Source organism: Canis lupus, chromosome 16 (genome assembly GCF_048164855.1).
Source record: "Canis lupus baileyi chromosome 16, mCanLup2.hap1, whole genome shotgun sequence".
NCBI lineage: Eukaryota > Metazoa > Chordata > Mammalia > Carnivora > Canidae > Canis > Canis lupus.
Genome location: NC_132853.1, coordinates 22,556,046 through 22,576,466, shown reverse-complemented (window position 1 = coordinate 22,576,466; position 20,421 = coordinate 22,556,046). Strand labels below are relative to the sequence as shown.

Sequence of the window (20,421 nt, the reverse complement as noted above, 5' to 3'; positions counted from 1 at the left end):
GTTCTGAAGAGTGGACAGACAGGGAGTCAGCGAGCTCTTGGTGAATGTTGGTGCATGAATGAGTATTTATACTATTTCAGATATGAGCAAATTGCAGATTGAAGCTCAGAGAGGTTAAATGACTCACCAAGATCATACAGCTCTGAAGTCACTGAGTTTATCACATTTTTCCTCAGCGAACAGTTTCGGACCGCCGATGACATATTGAGTACATAAAGGCACTTCCAGCCAACATGCATTTACTGAGCATCTACAAGGTGTCAATACAGCAGGTCTAAGAGATAAGACCTTCTTGTGTGGAGGAGATGGAAAAGAAACATATCAACCAGCATTTGGCAGCCTTGGCACTGCTGACATTTTGGGCTAGATAATTCTCTGTTGTGGGGAGGCTGCCCTGTGCATTGTAGGATGTTTGGCAGGGAAGAGGGAAGAGTTTCCTCCACTGTCATTGTAATTGTTGTCACCACTGTCATCTGATTATATAACACTTCCATGTGCTGGGCACTGTTCTTTATGTATACTGACTCACTGACTCACTGGATCCTCTCAAGCCCCTAATAAGATGGGTGTGGCTATTGTCTCCATTTTGCAGATGGGGAAACTGAGACACAGAAGAAGCAGCAAAGGGGCACCTGGGCGTCTCGGTGGTGGAGCATCTGTCTTTGGCTCAGGGCGTGATACCTGAGGGTCCTGGAATCATGCCTTGCATCAGGCTCCCTGCAGGGAGCCTGCTTCTCCCTCTGCCTATGTCTCTGCCTCTCTCTGTGTGTCTCTCATGAATAAATAAAATCTTTGGGCAGCCCCGGTGGCTCAGTGGTTTAGCGCCACCTTCAGCCGAGGGCCTGGTCCTGGAGACCCAGGATCGAGTCCCACATCGGGCTTCCTGCACGGAGCCTGCTTCTCCCTCTGCCTGTGTCTCTGCCTCTCTCTCTCTCTCTGTATCTATCATGAATAAATAAAATAAAATTTAAAAAAAATCTTTAAACAAAACACCCAGAAGAAGCAGTAAAGATCTCGAGTGTGGCACATTTTGGGGCCAAATGATGGTCGGTGTTGGCTGGCATATAGTAAACAGGAGAGACAGTGGTGGGAGATATGTTGGGGGCCAGGAGTCCAGATCACGAGGGTCTTGTGGGCCATGTGGAGGGGATGCTGTGGTGGGTTGCCCTCCTCCTCCAGTGGCAAGAAGCTCTCAGCTGAGTCCCTCTCTAGGAACTGGGGTCCACTCCAGAGAGCTGCCTGGTCCATTCAGGGTCACATCTCTTGCCTTGGGGGAGATAGCCCACAGCCATGGCCGGTTGAGGCGGGAATGTAAGGCTTGACACCTTGCCTGGGACAACTCTGAAGGACCATTCCTGTCTCAGAGCTCCCTGTGCAGTTGGCTACAACTATATTGGGGTTCAACCTTTCCCCCCACTGGTCCTCCTTCCTACTCTTTCCCCACAGGCATGATCCGGAGTGTAGCCCTCCAGTAAATGTCCTGCATGCTGCTCGCCATCTCAGTCTTTCCAGGGGTGCCTGATCTGCCAATCATGGTCAAGTATGGAATTTTACTCTGGTTGCAACAGGAAGCCACTGGTGTTTAAGCAGTGGGGGCACAGTGGGACCCGATTTACATTGGGAATGTCTGCTCTGGTCACTGTGTGGTGTGGCAAGGGTGGCAGTGGGAAGGCTGGGGTGGGGGAAGAAATGTAATAGTGCAGATGAAAGGGTAGCAGCAGAGGTGGGTGATGAGTGATCAGTTTGGGGATGTGTTTAGGAGGGGGAGACAGTAGGACTCACTGTCCCGTGTGACAGAGAGAAGTATCCAAGGAGAACTCTTTGGGTATCTGAGCCACTGGTGGGTGGAGGTGCCACTTCCTGAAACACAAAAAGTATGTAGGGAGAAAGAGGAATGGATTTGATGGGGAAATAGAAGGTTCTTTTTGGACAGGTTGAATTTGAGATGCCTCAGAGATTCAAGGGAAGATGTTGAATGAGCAGGTAGGTAAGTGAATCTTCAGGTCAGCGGGATGATCAGAGCCTGAGCTTCGCATTTGAATGTGGTCAGCATGTAAAGCCGTGTGAGTAGGTGAGATCCCCGAGGAGAGTGTGTTCATATCCAACATAAGGAGGCTGGGGCACCCCCAGATGTAGAGCCCAGGCAGAAGGGAAGCTGTGAATGGAGATGGACAAGGAGTGGTCCCGGAGGAGAAAGCAAGGAAAGTAACAGTTTTGAAGGACAGGAGTGGTCAACCACGAGGGATACTCCCCAGAGGTCACCCAAGGTGAGAACAGGGAAGTGACAATGGACTTCGAAGTGTGGGTCATCAGTGGCCTGGATTACAGCTTTTTCAGGGGCCAGGTGGTGATGAAACCCAAGGTAACAGAAGAATAGGGGCTGAGGAGGTGGGGAAGTGAGTGTATATGCCTCTTTGGAGGAGTTTTTGTATGAAAGCAAGTGAGAGAGATGAGGTACCAGCAGGAAGGGGCATGGGGTCCCTGATGGCATTTTTATTGATTGATTTTTAAAAGTTTGTTTGTTTAAGTAATCTCTACACCCATTGTGGGGCTCAAACTCATCACCCCAAGATCAAGAGTTGCACGCTCTTTTGACTGAGCTGACCAGGCGCTCCCCTGGTGGTAGTTTTCAGACACACTATACATTAAGTCATGTCTGCATGGTGATGGAATGTTCTAGCAGAGCAGGGAAATGGGGGCGACAGTAGAATCAAAGTCCTATAGTTGGTAAGGCGGGGTCCAGGGAGCTCAGTGGAGGAGGCTGGTGGCAGATGGGAGCAGAGGCTCTCACTGCATTAGTATGGAGAGGAGGACCAAGTAGGTGGGCTGAGATGCGGTGAGAACGAGGGAATCAGAGTTGGGAGGACAGGCAGGCTTTTTATTTCTGAGTCTGTTTTTCTCCTGTGAAACATGAGACAAGGTCACAGGGTGAGAGAAACATGTTAGAGATTTGAGGAGAGATGTGGGAAACAGTTGTCTTAGTCAGTGGCAAAGTAAATTTTCCAGGGGGCTGTCATGGGAGAGGCTGGAGGTTTTGAGTGCCCATCAGCATGAAGTAGGTCCAGCCATCATGATCGCCCGATTTTCCTTAACAGTTTTCATTGGTTAGGGGCTGGTGGGGAGTTGGGTTTGACCATAGTCAGGGTCTTGCCAGGTGATGTGGCAAAGGCAAAGAAGGACAAGGGTGTGGGGGTGCTCGCAGTGGGACAGCTGGAGTGCTGACCCCCAGGGAGAACGTGGAAGGGCAACTCATAGAGCTCATTGCACTGCCAGGACAGGGTTCTGGGCTAAGTCAAGTGGAAGGGGAGGAGGTGATGGCCAGAGGGTTCTTAGAGATGTTTACGATCCAGATCTCAGGGAAGGCACAGATAAGATGGAAGGTTCAGAGAAGGAACATATGAAGGGAGGGAGGGAAAGGTCATTGGCCTTGAGATCAGAGAACTGACAGGTGTGTTGACTGGACCCTCTTCCTGGATGCTGACTGATGCCGGGGGCACTGATGGAGGGGAAGGTGCCTCATCAGCATTTGAGGTCTGTCGGGGACTGCAGCCAGGGCGGGAGGGTGGGGGGCAGGCGACAGATGTCTGTGGCTGCGCCCTTCCAAGAAGTTAAAGGAAGAAGCCAGGGATGCTGCTGGAAGGTGACACTTAGAAGTAAGGTGGGTGATGTGTGTGGTGTGTGAGAAAGTAGACGTCATTTGAAAGGGCTGTAGGATAACATTGTTGTCAGAGAATCTGAGCAAGAAGGCCCAGAGAAGCATCAGAGAAGAGGCAGAGGAACAGATGGGATCCAGAGGGCTTGGCTGGAAGGCCTGGAGTCTGGGAAGGGGTGAGAGATCGGGTCCGACTGGGCCACGGGCAGGACCACACTGGGGTAAGCCCTGGGCAGGGCTGGACCACAGAGGGCATTAGCAGGGGGCTGATGGGGGCGGGGTGGGGAAGGGGATGAAACCTATGCTAGGGTCTGTCTGGAGGCCCTGTAGCTCTTCTGTCCTGTGGCAGGACTTTGGGCACCTGAGGGACAGTAGGGGACCCCCTAGGGACAGCCATGTTAGGCTGAGGCCTGTGGCTTGTAGGGGGCGGTCCCTGGAGCGTGGGGCCAGCTGGGAGCCACATTCCGTTTGTCTTCTTGCTCTCACTGAAGCTGGGTTTTCTCCAACAACACTGATGCCCCTGCAGCCCCTTCAAGGGGCTTTATCTCACACTGTAACTCTTGGCCAAGGGGTGGGATCCATTTCTGCCTGCCCAAGGGGTGGGCTTCGGGTTCCAGGTCCCCTCCCGCAGGGAGAAGGGGCTGACCTTCCAGGTACTCAGCAGCTAAAAGCTGGCTGCCCCCTGCAGGTGGCCTGCATGTCCAGTATGGGTCACCAAGAGAGGAAGTGGGCCCCTGCCTTGGACACAGGGCTCTAGGGGCTAGGCTGGAAGTTTGTTCAGGGCCAGAGGTCTGAATTTGACCTGAGCAAGCAGACGAGTCTGCTTGGGTTGCTAAGGGTGTGGAGTCTGGAGAGGTGAGGGAACAGCTGGGCAGAGCACTGCTCTCTTAGTGATAAGGATGCGGAGGAGCAGGACCAGAACAGGTCACCCCGATGCCAGCCACAGTTTCACTCACCGATGGACTGACAGAGGGGAGTCACAATAGCTGAAGCTGGGGGCCACATTTGTGCTCAGATTCATGTTCTATAAGCGTCACCTTAGCAGTGGTGTGTGGATGAGAGAGTAAGTATTGGTGGAGAAGAAGGCAAGGTGAACCCAGAGAGAGGGTACACTTTGAAGATTGATCTTAGAACAAGAGTGAAGCTTTCAGCTCCCTGCCTAGTGGGCTTCTCACACTCCATGTGCTTGGGGGCTAGGGAAGGAGCCTCTTGCTCTGCTGAGTGGCTTCAGTTTCCTCTTGGCTCCCTCCCTGCCTTCACCTAAGCTTCCTCCCCAGTCTGGAGTCTTGCTCCCCAGCTCCTGCCCCCTCCTACTCCCCCCTCACTCCCCAGCATCCCCCCATTCAGAGTTGGGGGTTGGGTGTTGCTGTTCTCTTCAACACTCTGAGAATCCTGAGATGGAAAGGAAATGGGGGGATTGCTTGGGAGCAGGTGTCTAGGTCCCTGTGGTCCGCAGTCAGGCTTGCTGGGGGGACCTTCTGACCAGGCACCCGCCCATTCCCAATGTCCCTTAATCCCCAGGGCTGGAGCTGATGTGGCTGACTGTGTCCCTGCTGCACAGACAGAGGTCTCTGGGTGCAGATGGCTTTACTTGGTTATGACAGCAGCGGGGCGGGATGCCCCGGGGTTACAGCTCTCAGATGCCCCCTTCCTCCCTGACCTCAAGCTCTCCTCTATTTCATGGCTGGAGGGTGAAAGCTTGACTCACTGAGGGGGCATGACTTGTGCGGGGGATATGGCTTCTCCTTGCTGGCTCCGGAGTCAGAGCTGCTCCGAGACCATTCCCACTCCAGCTCAGCTGTGGAGGGTGGGTGAGGGCAGGGGATGCACAGCATCCGGCCTGGCTTGTACTCTCAGTTCTGCTGCTGGTGCCATGGGTACTGCCTTCACCTGAGCCCAACGGGCATCACATCACCTGTGTCTGCTGCTTTGTACCTCTCCGCAGCTCCCCTGGGTGGGCAGGCTTTATTTGTGCCTATTGCACAAATGAAGAAAAGGGGACTCAGAAGGGTGAGCCGACTTTTCCAAGGCTATGTGAGTAATAAGTGAAAGAGATGTATTTGCAAAATAGGCTCTCCTGACTCCCTATCCAGCAGTGCTTTCTGCTGCATGGGGCCTGAGCCTCTCATCTGGTCAATGGAGCCTGAACTGTTAATCTAGAAATTTCCTCCCTCGTCTATGTTTCGTGGTATCTCAGGGAAGCAGGCGTGTTCGGGAGCAGAGCTTGTCATGGTAGGAATGGGGTGGGGGCGAGAAGGAACAGGAGGGGCCTTCAGGCCAGGCCCCCCATTCTCTCATTTAGCTTCTGACATGATTTCCAAATGGGGTATTTTCTCCCTGTCTCAGAGATACCCTGACAGGCTCAACAGGAACTGCTCATCCTATAACTCTACACTTGGTCCTATTACCAGACCACACCATCTGCAGCATATTATGAATCAATTAAAAACAAACCTGTAATTATCGTGTTAATAGAGCAATTATATTACATTGTAATTTTTGTGTTAAAGCATTAAATTGTTAAATGTTAAGATGTAATATATGCCACACTTTTTGTAAGCCCACTGTGGTGGAGTCTTCATTGTTGGCACACAATGGGAACCTCACACAATGGAGGAGCCTCCGAGGGTCCCCATGGTCACAGGATGTGTCCTTGAGCCTGGTCAGAACATTGCTGGGGATGGAGACTGGCTCCGTACCTCCTGCCTTGTGTTCTTTTCAATTATTTTTTCTTTGCCGAGAGCTGCCCTTTCCCCCAGCCTGGAAGTCCAGGCTATCAAAGAATCTGCCAAACCATAGCAAAAAGAAATGGGAAAAAGAGACAGAAGCCCTGACTCCTCTGTTTCTCTAGTGGGCCTCGGAGGGGGTGGCGACAGAGGTCAGCCTGGTGGAGACATGTGGTCCATCCACGGAAGAGGGGGCTTGTGGGGCAGGGGAGCCCATGTGCGAGTGTGAGGAGGGGGCACCCAGATGGGACTGGGCTGGAGATGGGGAGGAGATGGAGTTGGCCACCAAGCATTGGGCTAGTCAGCACCCAGAATATTCACCGGGGCTTCCTGGAGGAAGTGGCATCCTGTTCCAAGCTGATCCAGAATCTAACATGGAGATGATAAAGCTCCTCCATCATCTTCCTCTCAGCAGCCATGCGGCACCCATCTCATCTCCCTTTGGAGGGTGCTCTATCCCAGGAAGAATTGAGTTAGTACTGCTCCTGCCCTTTCCCTGCTTTTATCCTCAGAGAAACACATAACCTCATGGAGAAAGAGGCTTCATTTGAAGGCTGGAACCCTAGGCTGGCAGAGCTGGACCTTCTACTCCTCCTTACAGAGGAGTTAACTGAGGCTCAGAGTAGATCAATGACTCTCTATTTGGTATCTCCCCAATGTTCCATTTTCTCAGATCTCTGGGGAGTTGGTAGGGTGAGTTTGGGGTGGGTGGGATGGAGGTCAGGAAGCTGAGAGCATTTGTATTTACTTGGGGTTCTGGCTGTCCAGTAGTAAAGCTTGTAGAGAGCCAGCTGTGTACCATACGATCACCATAATATCTGTTTCCTGTGTTCTACTGTGCCACAGGCCAGCTCTCGGGGACACCGAAATAGTGCGGTGAGGCTAGAAGTGACCTCAGGGAGCATCTTCATCCCACTCCCCCATCACCCTGCTTCTCTGCTCTGCTTTATTTTCAGAGGAGAAAACTTGGACCAGAGAGGGCCAGTGACTTGCCCAAGTTCACACAGCAGGTCTTCAGGAACCCTGGTCTGCCCTCAATGCAACTTCTGTCTGTCTCCATCCAGCATGTACCTGCACTTCCTGCCCAGCTGCCTCTCAGGTCCCTGCCTCCCTGTCCCATACACCTGCTTGGCCTCCCATCTGCCTACATCAACACCTCTCCTGAATTTCAACAACAAAAAAATGGCTCCCTAGATGTCACCCAAACCCCAGGGATACTGGTAAGATCCACTATACAGTACTGGACAGTTTACAGTATGCCCCGGCAGCTGTATTCTCAATTAGCTTTTTGTAGCATGCTGTTATAGCCAAGGGCTATCATTGTGCCCACTTGACCCCAGAGAACTTAGGGGCACTGTTAAGACTTGCCCTCAGAGTATTTTTGGAACTGGAGGAGGTGTAGGGCGCTGGCTCTGGAGCTGAACTACTTGGGTTTGAGTCCAGGCTTTGCCTCATCCTGGCCATGTGTGACCTTGGGCCAGTCACTTGCCTGGAAAGAGGAGCTAATATTTGTTATCATGGGGTCATGTGAGTTGATTCATTTCTAGCACAGAGGAGGGCCTGACCCGAGAGAAGACCTCCATAATATTATCCCTCATCATTATGATTGTTTGGGGGGCTTTTCTGCCTGGATGGCATTTTATATTCATGGTGGGGGTGGGGGGTGGGATTCATTTGCATTGGTTCTCCCCTCTGAGCCCCATTTTGTACAAATGTGAGGGGGCAGTGGGAGGTGACCAGGCATCTCTGTATTTCATGTTGGACCAGCTTTTACCATTTACCACGTGAGCTGGGGACAGTTACTTTCTCCAACTCTCAGTTTCTTTATCTGTGAAGTAGGGAGAGACCTCATGGTGCCCTTGTCAAGACCAAATGAGAATGGGTGTACAATGTTAGTAAGCAGTCCTGATATCTGTGATGTGGTGTGATTGCTGACCGGCAAGTGAGTAATTTGTCTTGGAAGGAAAGGAGTGGTCCCAATGGGAGGGCTTCCTGGAGGCAACAGATCCCAGCCCCCGGGCCCCATACTGGCTCGGACACCACCAGTGCCCTAGGCCAGGCCCCCAGTGGTCACTGGTTAGACTGAAGTCACAGCCCCTGGAGTGGCCCCCATCCCTGCCCCAAACTGGTAGGGCTAGTGGGAAGCCCCCTGTAACAAAACCTAAAATCACGGCAGCGCTAACTGGGTTTTATGTAGCATTTGCTTCTAAGTACTTGTTTCTCAGAAGGAGGAGGGGTGCTGGCGGTGCAATGCCAGCAGTTCATGTTTAAACCCTTCCTGCCCTCCCCTCCTGCTTCCCCTTAGGATTGAGTGTGGAGGAGGGGGAGGGGAAGGCTCAGGAAGCCCAGTGCTCCTGCAGGAGCACTCCAAGCTGCTTCACCTCTCCCCCTCCTCCCCTGCTTCTTCTACTGATGCATTTATTCACTGGATCATTCATCATTCATGTGTTCCTTCATTTGTCCCTCTGCCCTCCCATCAGCCCCTCAGCGTTCACTGAACACAAACTGATGTCAGAACAAGTTCTAGCTCCTGTGTCATGGAATCGCCAAGTGCATCTGTGGTTCCCATGCTGCCATCTGTTCAAGGTCCTGGAGACTTGCACGTCAGCCTCTGGAGGCAGGCGGACCAGGTGCAAGCCCAAGACGGAGCTCTTGCCACCATTCTACGCTCTTCCCTGGCGATCCTGCCTCCTCAGTGTCATCACATTCAGCTGGTTGTTCCTGGGCCCACGTTTTCCTCTGGCCCACACCAGGCTCCCGGCCTTCCCTGCTAGCTTCCTCCTAACTGGCCTCTCCCTCCTTTAACCCGCTTTAGGTGTGGCTGCCACCATCATGTCGCCGTCTGGCTGTGTCACTGTCTTTGTTCAAAATTCCCCAGCGGCTCTCTACCATTTGCTGAACAAAGCCCAGATTTTTAGTCCTGGCATCCAAAGCCCACAGCTAGTTGCTTCTAACTTGCTTCTTTGGTCTTGTCTCTGTCTTTCCCATTCATGCATATTCCCTTTCAGAAAAGTAGGCCCATTGCCTCCCTCCCAGTCACCCCGCTATGAGGTGTCTGCTTATGGCACTCACCACGCAATGGCCACACCAGATCCACGAGTACAAGTCTCACCTGCATGAAAGGCCCTATTCAGTGCCACCAGCCCCATGACTCTTTCCCAGATCCTGTCCCTCCCCTGGCTAGAGTCATCTCTCCCTCCTCTGGGTCCTGGAGCACTTCACCTGAGCCTCCATTAGGATGATCAAACTTTGCAGCATGGAAGTTATGGGCATGTCTTGGAGTTCCTTGAGGTGTGAGGCATGGCTTGGCCTTCTGTGCTCCTGACAGGCTTTGCATAAGCTGTGTATGCACGGAGCAGGTACTTCATTAATTTCCAGTGCCTTTACTTCCCTACTGCCTACATGCTCCTCTTCCAGAAAGGCAGCCTGAGACCTTGGAGGCTGGGCAGTTGGGTGGCTAGTGGCACCAGCTCTGGGCAGACAAACCTAGGCCAGCTCCACTGACTAGCTGGTGACCTTGGGTAATTTATGTACCTGCTCTCACCTCAGTTTCCCCATCTGGATAAGGGCAGCTATTGATGTTACTGGAGTATGATGGTGTGAAATAATGAGTGTGAGCCCTTACTCACAGCACTCGCCACCCTAGATAAACTCGTTTATCAATTCTAGTTCCACATTGCCAGCTGTGTGGTCTCAGGAAACGAACCCACTCTCTCAGGACTTGGCTTTCATCTGTAAAATGGAAGTAATAACCTCTGCTGGCTTGACTTGGGATATTTTTTTTTTTTTTTAGATTTTATTTATTTATTCATGAGAGACACAGAATGAGAGAGAAGGACAGAGAGAGAGTCAGACATAGTTAGAGGGAGAAGGAGGCTCCCTGCAGGGAGCCTGTTGGGGGACTTGATCTCAGGACCCCAGGATCATGCCCTGAGCCAAAGGCAGATGCTCAATCCCTGAGCCAGCCAGGTGTCCGGACTTGGGACATTTTTGAAATCACACAAGATAGAGGTGAGTCAGTGGCTGTAAATGGCAAAGTCCCAGCTTGGTTGTTTAACCAAGAAATGAGGAATTCAGTCGGTTCACATAACCCAGTCAGAGGAAGACCAGATCAGTGGATCTGGGCATTCACTTTTCAGCTCACTTTGGTCTTTTTTTTTTAATACATGACTTCATTTTGGCAGGTGAGAAAGGCTACAGCTGTGCCCACAGGCATCTCTACCCACCTTCTGGCCCCATGACTGAAGGGGAGGGAGGGCTGTCCACCAGCCTCAGGTAGAAAAATACCTGGGGAGAGCTCTGATTGGACCAGCTTGGTCACATGAGAGTCTGCGTAGCAAAAAAGAGGCAAGAAAGCAGGTACAGTAGGACATGGAGTTCCTTGCAACCTGAAGAAGCTGTTCCTAGATGGAGGGGACAGTATTGTGTGGACAAGTGGAATGGATGTCTCCTTCAGAGTCCAAGGCACTTCACACATCCATCCAAGACGTGGTAAATGAGCACTTCCTGTGTGTCTAGCCCTGGGGTGGGCACTGAGAAAATGAACACAAGTGAGACACTATCATGGCCCAGAGCGCCCCCTAGACTAGTGAGGGACTTCTTTAAATTAAAATTGCTTTTATGGGGATGCCTGGGTGGCTCAGTGGTTGAGGGTCTGCCTTTGACTCAGCGTGTGAGTCCCACATGGGGCTCCCCACAGGGAGCCTGCTTCTCCCTCTGCCTATGTCTCTGCCTCTCTCTGTGTCTCTCATAAATAAATAAATAAAATCTTAAAAAATAAAATCAAATCACCCTTACTGAGCTGTAAAATGGCATTATTTCCATTCCTATTAATATACAACTTGGAAAGTTTGTGAGAATCTCTAGGAGTCAAGGGAGATGGGCAAGAAGGAATGTGAGATCAGGATAGGAAATCACAGAGGCCAAAAAATACATCACTAAACAGTTTGTAAGAGGCTGTTTTGCACATAACTTTCTCATGCCATCTTCTCAATAACCTGTCAAAGTGTGGTGGAAAACCACCCCCTGTGCTTCAGAGCCAAAGTTTAACTCAAAGACAGAGTTTGGGATGAAGGGGAATGAGAGCTTTATTGTGATTATTCATTATTGCTTTACCAGCAAAGGAGGCAGCAGGGTATGGCCTTCAAAAACCTCAAGCCCTTGGGGAGGAAGAGGCTGGAGTGTTTTATAGGGAAATACAGGATCTAGCAGGTTTTGACAGGAATCCTGTAGATGCCACCAACCTCCTTCATCACATCTTTAGCGGGGGGTACCGGGTTCCTGAAACAAAGGGCTAAGAAGGGAGGAGGGGAGCTTTGCAGAAGAGAGGGAAAAAGGTCACTTTAAAATTGAACTTTGCTGAAACATTAGTGCAGCCATTTTGATTTTTTGTTTAAATCCATGCTTTTAAGTGATTTCAAAAGCAGGAAATATAATCTGCATTTTGGTGAAGGAAGAGAAGCTTGGAAAGGACAAATGACTCCCAGAGGTCACCTGGCTAGAAAGTGGCGATGCTGGGATTTGAATCCTGGTCTGCATGCTTTTTTGCTTAGTCCCTCGAAGTGGCAGGGGATGGCTGGCCAGTCTTTGCCTTAGAAATGTCTTCCGCTCCTCCTTAGAACAACCAGAGCATGCTTAGGAAGAGGTTGGGGCTGACAGCTGGGAAAATCAAGAGTGGAATGAATAAATGGCCAATAAAGAAAATAATTCAGTAGGCAGGATTGAAAGGAAAAGACCCTCGCGGGGGTGTGTGCATGGGGATCCTGTGCCTGAGTCCCCTCCTCCCTCTCCTACTTCACCCTTTCTCATCTTCAAGCCAACTCCAAGTGGCAGATTTATTAGTTTTAATTAACATCCCAAATGCTGGGAAAACGTCCAAATTCCAGCTCCCAGCATCACTGGGTTTCTGAGGGAGGGGGAGCAAGTGGGCGGTGCCAGGAATAGCAATGAGGGTGGGGTGGGCGAGGGACTGCAGGAGGGATGATCCCAGCCTGGACCTGGCCTAGAACTCCTCCACTCCTCTTACTCTGGCTCCAATCTGACCCAGCCTTGGTGGACCTAGGACAAGGCTGGCTTCAGGGGAAGGGGAGGCCCAGCCTGGTGTGGGATTATGGGGGTCAGGAGTACTTGGCTCTGATCTCAGCTTCCCTGCTTTGTGACCTTGACCAAACCCCTTGACTTCTCTAGGATGATTGTGAAATTCATCTGTGAAATGAAGAGGATGATTCGAAGCCCTGTAAGAGTCTTGGCAGCTCTGACTTGTGATCCAAGTTTCTTCCAGATCTTCTAATAGCCCTGCTTTCCCAACTCCTCCCCTCCAGGGAAACTCCTTGGATTCCTCTGTTGGACTCTGCTCATCTGTTAGGATGGTCTTCCAGTTTGGCACCTCCACTCCCAACCCGGATGCATTGCCTCTTTTTGGAGTCATGGGCACCCACCACTCACCCCTTTGATGTCTGTCAATCTTAGGCTTGGCTTTGGCTCCTTCAGCCCTTACTGGGTGAGGGTCTCAGGCAAGTCTGCCCTTCTGTTTCCTTATTGCATAGTAGGGATGACAATGCTTGCTTCTACAGGGTGTGTGTGTGTGTGGGGGGGGCACTGGTAGAGGTGGTGGAAATTCAGCAAGGTAACGCCAGTACAGTGCTGGGTACATTGATCAACCTGGGGCCCACCCGTGATCGCATAAGCCTGGGAACCACTCATGGGTCCTTTCCCTTTGGGAGCCACTCAGAGCCATGGACAGAGGGAGGGGCTGCTGTAATTAGCAGACCAGCAACCACTGCTGTAGGAAATTCTAGTCCCTGGCAGAGGCCGATTTGTAGGGAGCTCTTTAGATTCCAATTCGAACCTTCTCCTGCCGTGTAAGCCCCTTATCCTTAGCTTGGTGCTCTCTCATGCTGTGCTGAGATCATGCAAAATTATTCAACTAAAATCATCCAGCAGGAAAAGCAACCGAGCAATCACAGTTCACTGCTGAGAAGCCATGGCCTTAACCCAGGCTGGGCAGCAGGAGCTCAGCAGGGCTGAGAGGCCAGCTTGTTTCAGTGTTTTCCAGAGATGGGAATGCAGGCCCCGCTGGGCTCCTCTCCTCCAGCAGGTGCTTAGCAGCGAGCCCCAGGACTGAGTGGCCAGAGAGTCTGGATCCACTTCAGCATCAGGCATTATGGGTGACCCCAGGCTTTCCTGAGCCCCTGCTCTGCCAGTTGGAGTTGCTGGTATGAGCTAAGGAGTTTGGAGTTCACAGCCATTGCTCCTGGGCCCAGAGTAGCATGTCCCCTCTTGGAGTCTTGAGGGCAATGGGGAAAAGAGATAGAGGAAGAAATGAGGGTTAAGAATAAGAGCAGGAAGAGAGAGGAAGAGGACAGGTACAGGAGGATATCCAGGAATATTGTCCGTGGGAGTACATTTAGGCATATCTGGGTGCTGGGCCTTGCTTATAGGGTACTGTGTATCTCTCCATCCATACCTGGAGTGCTGTGGAGACCCAGAAGATCCTTGGCCATAAATGTACTCACCTCTGCACCCCTTCCTTCTCTCAACTGACCACCCATCCAGCCATTCATGGAACCACCCATCCATCTACCCACTCATCCATCTATCCACCTACCCATCCCCCATCCATCGACCCAACCATCCACCTATCCACCCACCTACGCATCCACCTATCCATCCATCCATTCATTCACCCATCCAGCTGCCCATCTATCCATCTACCTGTCCACCCATCCATCCACCCATTTATAATGTTCAAATTCCATAGCAGGCTTTTTGGAAAGGAAAAAGAAGTGAAAAATAAAATTCTAAAAGTCTTCAAAACCAAGCTCCTCCCCCACCAAGCCTACTTTTCCTATCTTGGATTTTGGCTCTGTCATCCACTGAATTGTCCCAGCTAGAAATCTCAGCCTGGTCTTTGCAGCTTTGCCTGCTCCCTCGCCTGCCCCGCCCCGCCCCCCACCAGCTCTCATTCTTCCTTTCAGTCCATTTCACCTTCCATCACCCTGACTTCCTTTGGTGATTTCTTCCACTCATCAACACCACCACCAGGGCAGGAGGGGGAAGAGACTGACTTCCTTTCTTGATTCCAGGCCAGGACTGGACATGGTGGGGGGAATAAAGAGCTGTGGAACCAGACAGGACTGTTTCTAAGCCTGCCTCTGCCACCTGCCAACAGTGTGACTTTGAACAAGTTGCTTCAACTCCGAGCCTTAGCATCTTCTTTTTTGAAAATGGGAGTGTTGATATTGCTTCCAGATGTGTGTGAGGAGGGTGGTTGAACCAGACAGTGAGTACCAAGTGCCCCTGCAGTGCTCAGTATGCAGTAGGGCTCTACCTTTCTACCTCCTTCTTTCTCCCTGTGCTCCATGGTGTGCTTCCCAACTGTCAGGCTGCAGAGGGGTTGCTGGGTTAGCTGTCCTGGGACTGACACCAGGAGAGGACTGGAAGTCACAGCAGTGCTTGTGACGGAAGGAAAGCCAAACTCTGCTTGGCTTCTGGGTTCTTACCTTTTTTTTTTTTTTTCCTTAAGAGAAATACTCAGAACTGAACAGAAGTCTTCCTGGCAGGGTTTGGTATAAGCCTGGAGAACCCCAGGGCTCCCCACAGATCTTGGGGCAGGAAACTCCCAAACTCCATCTCCAAGGCAGGCACATAGAGGCTCCCTCTAGTCACAAGTGCCCCGGGCTTGGTGAACAAAGGACATCACCATTTCCCTGGAATGAGGTGTGTCCAGGTGTGTCTAGGTCCCTCTGATCTCCACTCTTCACCCTGTACACACAAAGTCCCCCAGCAGAATTTTTTTTCCTGCTTGTTTAGGATTTTAGACCATTATGGCTTGATGAGTCCAATCCTCTACTTTACAGATGAGGAAACTGAGATCTGAGACTGGAACATGCCTCTTGCCTTCCAGTTCGATATTCTTCATTCTCTTGGATTTCCAGGTGAGTGGACTCAGTTCAGGATAGAAAAATGCCCTCCTGTAAAAACCAGGATGTCCCTGAGCAGCAGGGAGGGAGGAGCTGGCATGGGGATGGGTAGCTTCTGGCAACGTCTTATTTCCTGGGGCCTGAGAGGTGGTTTCCTGGGTGTTCACTTTATATAACTCATTAAGCTCTACAGTTATGGATTATTCACTTTTTGGTATTTGTGTTATATTTCACAATAAAAAAAGGGTTTAAAAACCTCAATAAATCTCACTGAAATCAATTACGCATACAAATAGCTAAAGAGGCCTCTGGTATGGAGAAGACCCCATCCACGTTCCAGTACTGGCAGATGGTCTGTGCCTAGTTACCCTCCCTGGGAAGTAGGTGTGGCTGCCCTCACCCTTCACCCTTGCCATCCAGAGATATTTGCTAAGGGCCCCTGTTCTGCTTTAAGAGGGTGATGGTTATCATGGCTCCCAGATTAGGGGTTGGCTGAGGGTACCATGAGGACATGTTTGTGAATGCCATCCCTCACCTCACCCTCAAGGCCATGCCTATTCTCAGAACCCACTGCACTTCTGATATTTCAGAACAGCAGTTGCTAGAAGTCTGGTAGTCAGGGTCCCCACTGGGTTTTTCTTTCCTTTTCTGTAAAATGGAAAGGTCGAGGGGAGGTAAACATTATAGTTTTTAGGAGTGTTCCCAGAAACACTTAGAATCTGTTCACCAAGGGAAAGTGTGTCACCCAGAGGCCCAGAGCTGTCATTTGACTTTCCCAAGGTCACACAGCATTCAGTGCAGCTCTGAATTGAGGACCCTATTCCCAGAACTGCTCAGAAAAGTGCACCTCCGCCCTTCCCTCCTTTCCTATGCCCAAGGTCTGGGTCCTGATGGGGCATAGGGCAGGGCTCTGCCTGAGAAGCAGCATTCCTCTCTGTCCCTAGTGATGCAGGGCTGGCCCACAGCACTTGTGACTTTTAGATTTCCTGAGATTTAAGGCCAGACTGGCTGGTGGCCTCCACCTCCCCAGGCTGTGGGCGGGAGGAGGGGATATGATTCATCTCTCTTCTCCTGGTGCTTAATAAGAACATGGCTATAAATGTAACCAGGCCGTTTATGAGCTCTGCCCGCCTGCCTCTGGAAGTCAACCTCACCCTTGGCTCCCAGGCTGGCCTAGCCAGGGCTGCTTCTCCCTGGAGAAGAACAAGGGGGTTTTCCCTCCTCTGGCCCCTCCACCCCCACCCTGGGAACCAGAAAGCCTCGTGGAATAAGGGTCAGAGGGGGGCAGCTTTGCTTGGATATTAATTCAATTATTATTATTGATTTGTTCAATGTTTGCTAAATACCTACTATAGGTCTGTCAGGCATAGCATTAGGGACTGGAGACACACTGATAGGTAATTTCCAGTTGTAGCCCACAGGAGCTTACTGCATTTGGTAGAAACCCACGAGAGGGCAGATAATGACCATTCCTGTGATAAATGCTCTGACAGCCATCAGCATGGGGTTGTGACCTGCTGCAGGAGGAGGGAGATGGGCCAGGAAAGAGTCCCTGAGGGAGATGAGTGCAGAGACCAAGGTGTGGGAAGGAGGTGTCTAGTTTAGGTGGGGACAGGGGTATTCCAGGCAGAGTGAGCAGGTTTGGAGAATAATGGTTTACAGGTGTAGGGAAGGAAGGGGTTGGGGAAAGTGTGACTTGGAGGCCACTGGGGCAGGACCATGCCTAGGGGCCTGGCCTTTGTCCTGAGGGCCAAGAGGGGCCTCTAAAGATTTTTGGAAAAAGATGAGGGAAGGGGGCAGGGACTGGGAGATGTTCACAAGAGTGCTTAAGAATGATCACTCTGGCTGGTACACAGTCAGCTCCTACTCACCATCAGATGATATCACCTTGCTCAGAACTTCTCAAGGCATGCCATGATGCTTACAATAGTCCCACATCCTCTTGTGGCTTGTGAGGCCTCAGGCAATGTGGCTCTTCTTGCTTGGCCTCCTCCATCACTCTGTCCTGCTGCTGCTTGGATGCACTGAGCTGATCTCCACTACAGAGCCCTGTTGTTGCCTTGTAGGTCCTCTGCCTCCCTCAGTTAGGTCTCTGCTCCAATATCATCTCCTCAAGCAGACATCCCTGGCCATCCTTGTGGAACCCCTAACTCTGCTTTCTCTGTCTCCAAAGCACTTACCTTTTCCACATGATATTTTATTATAGATGATGCGTTAATTGAACCATACTCTGTTTCCCTAGCTCATAAGTAGGCCCCACAGAGGCAGAAATGCTCTGGGTTTTGTTTTTGATCCCAGCACCTGGAATGTGTCTGGCTTGTGATTAACCCTCATATATTTGTGGATTGAATGAATGGATGGATGGATGGTGTCAGGCCAAGGTCAAAGCATCTCAGGAGCACATGAAGGTTGTCTGAATCTCTCTGAGGGCTCCCTGAGGGCTCAGGAGGCTACTCCTCCCTGATGGGCTCTGGCAGCTCTGAGTTCTGCAATAATAGCCCTCCTCCTTCCACATACATATGCTTCACACACAGGGTCCTCCCTTTCACATAGAGTCCTCCCCCTTACACACAAACACACACACTCCTTCCTTGTACACACACAGAGTCCTCCCCTTTACACATTAACACTCATGCACGCATACACACAATAAAAACTATTTTATTTTCTTTACTATGCTTGATCTTCATGACTCCCCTCTATTTTGATGGAGATGCAAAGAGAGGATAATGCTCTTCCTTTTTTTTTTTTTGAGCTTTTATATTTGAGTTTATTCTTCATTTAACTTTTAAAACACTACTATAGTTGAATATTAAAACAAAAACAATAGCAAGTAGTGAGCTATGATTATAGTCCTTCACTCATCCACTACTGCATATAAAATGCCAGCAGCAGTGTTATTCACCGGCCCCATTAAGAAGTCTGACACTGAACACCACCCCTAGGATGATGTTCATCATCCTCATATGCTTCCCCATTGTAATGGCACCGTCTCTCCTGATTGGGATCAAAGTCCACAAGTTCTACCTGGTCCATTTCATCAGTCTCTTCTACTTCCTTCCTCTCAGGTAGGAGTTTTTCCAGCAAAGAAAGTTTATCAGGAGAGAGAAAGCCGTTCTCGGGGAAGTTTACCTTCAATTCAATGATTAGGCGACCCTTCTCATATGGTCTACGATAAATTGGCATGCCTTCATTTAGCACACACTTGATAGCCCCATGCTTGACAATCTGACCTGGATGAGAGGTGATAACGATGGTTCGGTTGTCAAGAGTAGATATTGGCTTTTGAAAGCCACACAGGGCTTCAACCAGCTGTATATCCATACACATGAAAAGATCTTCTCCTCGTTGAGTAAAAACAGCACGGTCCTTCTGATCTAAAACAATGATAATATCTCCTGGTTCCAGTGCTGGTTCTTGGTCCCCCTCACCATGGAATGTTATCTTCTGGCCATCTTTCATGCCTTTGTCAATATGCACTTCTCTTCTTCTCTCGAACTATCTTCCTTCCGTTGCAGCTTTTACATCTATCTTTAGGACTGATCCGTTCCCCATGGCCCTGGCACTCCATGCACACAGATTGAATTTGCCGAACCATTCCAGGTCCTATCTGATGAATTCTTATTTGCATTCCAGGACCTCGGCAATTGGGACAACATTCGACTGCTCCTTTCTTACCACCTCGGCCTTCACATTTATCGCAAATCACATTCTTTTGCAGAGCTAGTTTTCTTGTTGCACCATTATATAGATCTTCTAAGGTTACTGAGAGCTGATGTACAACATTTTTACCTCTCCGTTCTCTCTGCATCCTGCCTCCTCCTCCAAAAAACATATCAAAGATGTTCATGGGGGAGCCAAAACCACCACCAGCTCCACCTTCTTTAATTGCCTGTTCTCCTCCTTTGTCATATAATTCCCCTTTCTTTGCATCAGAGAGCACTTCATAAGCTTGAGAAATCTGTTTAAACTTCTCTCCTTCATTTGGATTCTTATCAGGGTGGTACTTCAAGGCCAGTTTTCTGTAAGCCTTTTTCAATTCCTCCTGGGTGGCATTGGGTTTGACCCCCAAAACATCATAGTAAGTGGTTTCTTTCACCATTTTCTACAGCCGGTGAGAGGGCCGAAGCCGGTGTGGGGGAGCGGGAAGGGGCGTGTTGCTGGGCGCAGCTCGGGCAGCCGCAGCTCCTCCACGTCTCACGGAGCATTCAGCAAAGTTCCCGATAATGCTCTTCCTAAGGCTATCTTGAGGATGAAATGAGTTGATATATGGAAAATGTTTATTTATTTTTATTTTTATTTTTTTTTATGGAAAATGTTTAAATCAGTGACTGGAAAATGGTGAGCACTCCAATATCAGCTTTTTGTCATTTCTAAGGCACTGAGAGGTGAAGTGACTTAACCAAGGTCACTCAGCTAAGAGGTATTGGCATGGAAGATGCTCATACTGGGTCTCCTGACTCTTCATTCATGATGAAGCCATACTTCCTTCCCCCTCATTGCCACCATTTCTTTTTGCTTTTGACCTTTCTCTAATGAGCTCAGAGTTTCCCCACCTGGAGGAATAACTCACATTGTATTGCTGGCCTCTGAGTGCCTTTGGGCTCCCTCTGTTTCATGGAGGGGCAGCGTGAGGTCTAGAAAGACCACTTGTTGAGGGCCACATGGTGGACTGGCCAGCAATAAAGCAAACACTTGGCAGGGGAAGCAGGGGGAAGATCCCCACCTGGATCTGCTGACTTATGGCTATGCAATTTTGAACAGGTTTTGGAACTGCTCTGAGCCCCAATTTCATCTGCAAAAGAGGAAGAAAAATACCTGCCACAATTGGCTTGTTTTGTTTTGATTTCTGAGGGTAGAATGAGACAAAAGGCATAAATCACATGCACAGTGCCTGGCACTAATAAATGCTAAGTATATGTTAGTTCTTGCCCTTCCACAAATATAGAAGAGGGAATTGAGTTGGGGGTGGTGGTGGTGAAAAGCTAAACAAAACAGAAAACCCAGCAAAAGACCCAGACTCCAGGAGCAGCCCAATCAATGCAACTGCAGAAGCAGACCATGCTATCATTGCTTAACCAATTTTGCAGAGAAAAAAAAAATCAAAGGATAGCTACAAATG

The 20,421-nt window shown here is 50.1% G+C and overlaps 1 long non-coding RNA gene and 1 pseudogene across 1 annotated transcript in view; one reads left to right on the top strand and one right to left on the bottom strand.

The window, feature by feature from the left end:
* Positions 1–8,073: 8,073 nt before the first annotated feature.
* The window catches only part of LOC140606303 (uncharacterized), a 40,662-nt gene continuing 28,314 nt past the window's right edge, over positions 8,074–20,421 (top strand). The window contains exons 1-3 of the long non-coding RNA XR_012008651.1: positions 8,074–12,890; positions 14,463–14,659; positions 15,237–15,314. This is a non-coding gene — a long non-coding RNA (uncharacterized lncRNA). The remainder of the gene's footprint in view (positions 12,891–14,462; positions 14,660–15,236; positions 15,315–20,421) is intronic.
* Positions 18,129–19,494, bottom strand: LOC140607462 (dnaJ homolog subfamily A member 1 pseudogene; annotated as a pseudogene).